Genomic DNA, 7375 nt, shown 5'->3' with positions numbered 1-7375 from the left:
CTTGGTTTGGTGTAACTAACATTTTTGGTATCCGGTATCGCCTTTTCCGTCAACGTATTTCACTTCTCAAGCTTTTTTCATCTACTAACCCAAATGTTAAGAAGATTTCTTGAGTTTGTAGATGATTAAATAATAACAAGAAAAAACGCTTATTTTTTTAATTTAAGGTTGTTATTATAACATAACGAGGCCAAACTGTGCACTGGATAGGCGCACAATTTTATGTCTTTATGTTCCTGGATTCCAAAAACGAATCTTTAAACATGTTCCAAAATGTAAGTGGATTCTACTTACAAAACTTCCGTGGATTCTGCGCACATATGAGTGTAACTTAAATTTTGTCGGCACATTTGTTGTACCGCGGATTCCGCAACAAGCAAATATAGCTAGTTGTTTTGGATTTCCCAACTGTAAGTGGATTTCGCAAAATGGAAGCGGAGTCCGCAAATGAAAGCGAGTTCCGCAAACTGTAAGTAGACTCCGAATTTTGTTCAATTTAAAAACAAGGACTTGACCATAGTCAGCGGAATCCACAAATAAGTCTTAATACATTGGTAACCTAAATTGGTGGATGTCATCTTTTAGTATTTTGGAAACACAGCAGCAAATAATTTCAATATTTGGAGTCATTGAGTTAAGAGTGCATGGAAATACAACACATAGCATATCGGCAAGTTAGGTCAGTATTTGGGATTGCGTCTACCCCATATACTGAATTTGGAAGCATAATGCTGTTTAAAATCAGTAATTGTAGTTATTGGGTTGAGAGTGTATGGAAACACAACACACAGCATATCGCCAAATCAGGTCAGTATTTGGGATTCCATCGATCCCAAATACTGGTCAGTATTTGGCATTGACGGAATCCCAAAAACTGGAATAATATGCAATAAATATGGAATAAAATCATTATTTGGAGTCATTAGGTTGAGAGTGATTAGAAACCCAACGCATAGCAAATCGTCGAACTATGTCAGTATTTGGGATTCCATCGATCCCAAATACTGGTCAGTATTTGGCATTGACGGAATCCCAAAAACTGGAATAATATGCAATAAACTTGGAATAAAATCATTATTTGGAGTCATTAGGTTGAGAGTGATTAGAAACCCAACGCATAGCAAATCGTCGAATTAGTTCAGCATTTGGGGTTCCATTAATCCCAAGCACTGATCTAGTAAATTCCTATTCTAGTGAAAACAAATCATATTATTAAAAGATATAATTTTAAACGCTACTACATATATACATATATGTAAACGCAACCTGCAAACAAAATGCGGATTCCAATTACAATTTGTGGACTCCGCTTACACTTTGCGGATTCCGCTTACAGTTGCGGGTTCCGCAACAGCTCAATTTAACTATACACATGTCTTATTGTTTGTTTGTGGACTACATAAACTGTTTTGGATTCCGCAAATACGGTTGCGGATTCTGCAAATTCGTCTATTTTTGGAGCGATTTTGAGCGGAACAGTGTTTTAAGTATTTGTTTGTGGAATCCATAACAGCAAAGAAGATCAAAGTAGCAATGATGTGGATTCCGCGACAAATCTGATTTTGGACTGTTGTGGAATCCACATACAATGCACAGAAAGCACAGTTTGGCCTCGTAATGAACCTTCCTAGTTTTTTCGTGATAAGAGGAATGAGTCATTTTTTGTTTAGTTTGGACTATTAATGCTATTTTTCAAACTTTGGCGGGGGGGTTGAGTGATTCATGTGGGGTTGGGGGGGGGGGGAGTGTTGTGGGGAGGCGGCTTGTGGTTCAGGTAGAGGGTGTGGTGATTCAGATGGTGGATTGGTTCAGGTGTGATACAATGATTACAATCCATTTTTTTGGTTTTAGAACGTGTTTTGTTTTAAATTCGTATTTTTTCCAGTGTATTTTCGAAACAAAGCAAAACAAAAAGTGAAAGAAAGACTTTCTAATTTTTCTAAAATCTGCTTTATACAATTCTCTACTTATTACGCAATTCATTTTTAACCCAATTTTATTGTCTGAGGGTGACATGGGAATCAAATTATTTGATAATAATTTAGACCACAAAAATTCATTAAGTTTTTTGACTTTTTTTCACTTTTCTCAAATGCGGATGGTCTTAAACATGCTATTCAAACAAGTAACTTTGAATAAGCAATTCTCAACGCAATTCAATTGATATCTGTTGGACATGCAGACGACACACATGCTAAGAAGAAGAAAATTGTATCGAAACTGGAACCTATGCGTTCCCAAGCGGGAGCGCTAGACATTATCTCGAATGCGCTTTTAAGCATACAAAGGCTGTCCGTTTTGTCTGTGTAATTATAGTTTGCAGATTTTTTCTAAAAAGCTGAATGGGTAACAAGAACTTCTATCCCTTATACAAAACTGTGCGACTTCATTTTAACTGTTCGTCTTCAGTTAAAGGGCAATTAGACTTCTCAAGGTTTTGCCTTGATGCATGAGCAGTCTTGTTTTTTTTATTTTTCTTTTTTTTTGTCTGCCCCAATTATGGCAATTTGTGTTCCTACTATTCTCGTAGAATTTGCTTTTACTATGACAATAGCTCACCACCCGCTAATGTCATAGTAAAAGCATAGTCATTACGAGGCCAAACGGTGCACTGGATGGGCGCACATTTTTGATTTTGAGTCTGTATGTTCCTGGATTCCAGAGAAAAATCTTCAAACATGTTACAATTTTGTCGGAATGATCAAAGAAAAAAAAATCAAAACAAGTCTGGTCGTAAATCAGGTTAAAATCCTGAATGTTCCGACTGTCCCTGAATTCATATCGAATAGCTTTTGGGAAAAGAAAATGTTGAAAACCTATAAATTTCAGACAATATCAAAGTGTAAAATTTTCAAACCCCCAGAACTTTACAAAAAATAATTGGAGGCAAAACCTTTTTGAATTTGAACTCAGCAAGTTGATATCTTCAATGAGTAAAAAAATTTTTTTGTTGAAAACTATTATTTTGATCGGCGAAAATTGACGGAATAAAAAAAGAGACCGAGCATAAATATTCCGTTTTTATTTTGCGAAAGTCGGAACAATAAGAACAAAGGCAGCGTCCTTGTTGCGTAATCAGCTTAGAATTTACAAAAGTTACAGTTCGGCCTTGTAAGGGTAAAAGCCATTTCACAAAAAATGTTTTCAGTGTCCTTTCGAAAGAATTATAGCGGCAAAAACTGGCGGCAAAAAAGTTTTTCCTGTTATATGTCAAAAGCAAGCATATCAAAAGACACTCAATTTCGATTTACGCTCTTTTATTCTCGAATGATTAGAAAAAAACTATAGTTAATTTTAATTGCTACCAAAAAACGAGAAAAATTTCGATATTAGGAAAGATAGGAAAGTCGATAATCATACTTCAGTTTTCAACAAACATGTTTGATCTCACATTGACAAATTAAGCTTTGAAATTTTTAAAACTCCGCCGTTAATTGGCTCATTGTTCTAACGATGCCTAATCAAAAAGCGTTCTAACGATACCTGATCAAAATTTTTGTAGTTTGAAGTTTTAAAGTTGAGATTTTAAATCAGCAGCTAATATTATTATTTTTTTGCTCTCGCTTTTCGTTGGGAAAACAACTACTTACAGCAAAATACCAGATTCTAAATTCATCTCGAACCTCACTTTTACTTCCCATGCGTTATTAGAAAAACCACTAAGAAAATTTTCTGATTATAACATACTGAAAACCCTTCTGTGAACATCGGAACATTGTAGCTACTTTGAGAATCTGAAAGCCACAAAAAATGTTAGTATCTTTTTCAGCAGAGATCATGATGACAAAAATTGGTTCTGAAACGGCAATTAAAGACGGGCCATAGCTTTATGTACAACAATATGTGCCATATTAGACGATATAATCCAACAAGACTGCTCGTATCAGGGCGAAACCCTGAATGTTCCGACTGCCTTTTAAGGTTTATGGAGCAGTAATAACCTTAAAAAGTTCAATGAAATAAAACAAAATGAAAATCATCCCCCCACCTGCCATATAAAAAACAAAAGGATAGATTTCGCTCCTTTTAGCAAACCAATTATGGCAAATAAGCTTCTTGTAACCAATTTGGAGTGATTTCTGAGACGAATTAACACTCCGCTTACATGTTAATAGCGCGAATTATATCGCGCGTTAATTGTCCCAAATTGGCCGAAATGGCAATCTATAAACCCCCGTAACTTTACGAAAAATGATCACAGGTAGAATATTTTTTTCAAATTTGAGTTCAGGACAACAATACCTTTCGAATTATATAAAACAATTCCGTCAAACATGGCTAGTTACAAAATCGAAATTGGTCTGAAGAAAAAAAAATCCACCCCGAGCACAAACATTCCGTTACTTTCGTATCAAAAGTCGGAACAATAATTCTGAGGTTCAGTGCTTACAATTTTTAATATGATCAATTGAGTTTGCCTGATTTTAATTCGGAGTTGTTTTTCATGTGGGTTAATAATAAGTTACGCTCTGGGTATAGATAAAACATTCAAATTTATTAACGAGCCGTTTTATACAATGGCAGTGAATTTAGGATATTGCGCATCAAAGCCGCCCGGAAATTCGTAGATTCCATTTTCATACTCTATTACCTTTTCACACTCTATTACTTTTTACGTAGAACCAGACTCTATTACCTTCTATAAGAATTGGGACGAAATGTTTTTAAAAAAACACTCCGAGCATTTATGTTTCATAATTTCTTCAAATGTCGGATTGAATAAGCTCAGTCAGAAAGTGACACAAAACTGCGAAGCCTTAAAGATTTGAATGTCCTCTAAATTCTATGGGATAAAAAGAAAAATGAAAAAATTTTTTATTTTTTTTGTTTTTGATTTTTCTAAATTATCTCTCACACGCTGTGTGAAGTGCAAAAAATGTATTTCACCCATAACCAATAATTAAACTGTCCAAATCCATGCCTCAGTTCAATTTCGAGTGATTTCTAAGAGGCATCACATCTGCGCTAACGCGTTAAAAGCGCGGAGTTTATCGCGCAGTATTTTTTTCAAATTGGTCAACTTGGCAACCTTTCAGCCCCCAGAATTCTAAAACCAAGATCAACGTAGTAATTAAAAGCTTGATCTGTGAGGCTATTCGAATGTCGAATCGAATATCAAGTTATTGTTCCGACTTTTGAAGAAAGTGCGCAACATTTATGCTTGGGGTGGTTTTCTTATTCAGTCAAGTTTCGACTTTTTAATTGAACTATTTTGACGTAAATTTCTAAGTCATCTGAGATAAATTGTTATCTTGAACTCAAAATGAAAAGTAGATTTCACATGTTATTATTTTTTGTAAAAATCCGGGGTTCCAAAAACGGTAGTTTAGGACAATTAAAGATCCATTGCACTCTTCAAATATGCGTAAGCGGCTGATTAATGCGTTAAGTATTCAATTAAGGCATAGTATTTTGTCAAACTTTCAACCAAGACGCTTTAATTGGCCTTAATATGCAGTCGAAACTTTCAGGGCCTCGTCCTGATAAACGAGCAGTCTTGTTAATTATTTGCGTCTGTGAACATATTTCATTTGCGTCTCATACAAATAGTCTGTGAACAATTTACGACATTATTGGTGTGTGAAAAAAATTGATAGTTTTTTCCGAATTCAAAAACCTAACCGATGACATTTTTCAAAAAAATTGTCAAAATTGGTTGACTAAAGGTCGGAACTAGACAGAAGAATAAAGCATATTTAACACCCCACACACACTCTTCATATAAGTAACTAACAAAACGAACAAGGCTGCTCGTATCAGGGCAAATCCCTGGACATTTCGACTGTCTTTTAGGTCTATGGAGCAGTAATAAGATACAAAAAGTAAATGTAATAATAAAAAAAAGTTTCTGAATTTTTTTTTAATTAGAAAATTTTTGTGAAAATCATCACCTAAGACGCCATAGCAACTACTAGGAATAAATTTCGCTCCTATTAACAAATAAATTATGGCAACTATGCTTCCTCCAACCTATTTCGAACAATTTCTAAGACGGATTAAATCTCCGCTTACGCGTTAATAGCGCTAATTTTATCGCGCGTTAATTCTCCCAAGTTGGCCAAAATGGCAATCTTTAAACCCCCATAACTTTACAAAAAAGGATCACAGTTGAATTTTCTTTTATTTTTGAAATTAAAGCTCAAGACAACAATACCTTTTGAACAATATAAAAATGCCGTCAAAAATTGCTAGTTAAAAAGTCGAAATTTGTCGGAACAAAAAAAATCACACTCCAAGCACAAATATTCCGTTACATTCGTTAGGAAAATCGGAACAATAATTATACACGCCTAGCACGCAATGAGTTTTCAGAAACTTTCAATTCATCCAAAATGCTACGCAGTTCATAGAAAGCCTCAGATTTAAAAACTGAAGTGCTTCACAATGCGTAATGTATCACAGTAAATGAAAAAACTACGGTGGGTTGAAATTCTGATTCAGTCACGTAAATAACCTTAATTGCAAATTTTTTGTTGAACATTCTTGTTCATCAAACAATGTTTTCTCATAACATTTTTTCGGCTAATTGTTTTTTTTACTCCGAGCGTTTATGTTTCATAATTTCTTCAAATGTCGGATTGAAAAAGCTCAGTCAGAAAGTGAAACAAAACTGCGAAGCCTTAATGATTTGAAGGCCCTCTAAGTTCTATGGGATAAAAAGAAAAATGAAAATAATTTTTTTTTGATTTTTCTAAATTATCTTCCCACACGCTATGTTAAGTGCAAAAAATGTATGTCACCCATAACCAATAATTAAATTGTCCAAATCCATGCCTCAGTTCAATTTCGAGTGATTTCTAAGAGGCATCACATCTGCGCTAACGCGTTAAAAAGGCGGAAATTATCGCGCAGTATTTTTTTCAAATTGGTCAACTTGGCAACCTTTCAGCCCCCAGAATTCTAAAACCAAGATCAACGTATTAATTAAAAGATTGATCTGTGAGGCTATTCGAATGTCGAATCGACTATCATGTTATTGTTCCGACTTTTGAAGAAAGTGCGGAACCTTTATGCTTGGGGTGGTTTTCTAATTCAGTCAAGTTTTCAGTGTTATCTTGAACTCAAAATGAAAAGTAGATTTCACCTGTCATTTTTTTTTGTAAAAATCCGGGGTTCCAAAAATGGTAATTTAGGACAATTAAAGATCCATTGCATTCTTACAATATGCGTAAACGGCTGATTAATGCGTTATATATTCAATTAAGGCATAGTATTTTGTCAAACTTTCAACCAAGACACTTTAATTGGCTTTAATATGCAGTCGAAACTTTCAGGGCCTCGTCCTGATAAACAAGCAGTCTTGTTAATTATTTGCGTCTGTGATCATATTTCATTTGCGTCTCATACAAATAGTCTGTGAACAATTTACGACATT

General features: G+C 34.6%; 1 protein-coding gene and 1 pseudogene across 2 annotated transcripts in view; one reads left to right on the top strand and one right to left on the bottom strand.

The window, feature by feature from the left end:
* Positions 1–7375, bottom strand: part of LOC134845453 (phospholipase DDHD1-like) — a 332903-nt gene that overhangs the window by 175759 nt on the left and 149769 nt on the right. The gene's annotated exons all lie outside the window — the stretch shown is intronic.
* LOC134846728 (calcium release-activated calcium channel protein 1-like) overlaps positions 1–7375 on the top strand; it is a 45398-nt pseudogene that overhangs the window by 6283 nt on the left and 31740 nt on the right.

The sequence above is a fragment of the Symsagittifera roscoffensis genome, chromosome 5 (genome assembly GCF_963678635.1).
Source record: "Symsagittifera roscoffensis chromosome 5, txSymRosc1.1, whole genome shotgun sequence".
Classification (NCBI taxonomy): Eukaryota; Metazoa; Xenacoelomorpha; order Acoela; family Convolutidae; genus Symsagittifera; species Symsagittifera roscoffensis.
The sequence above is the reverse complement of the archived record's forward strand: the minus strand, read 5'-3'. Positions and strand labels throughout refer to the sequence as shown.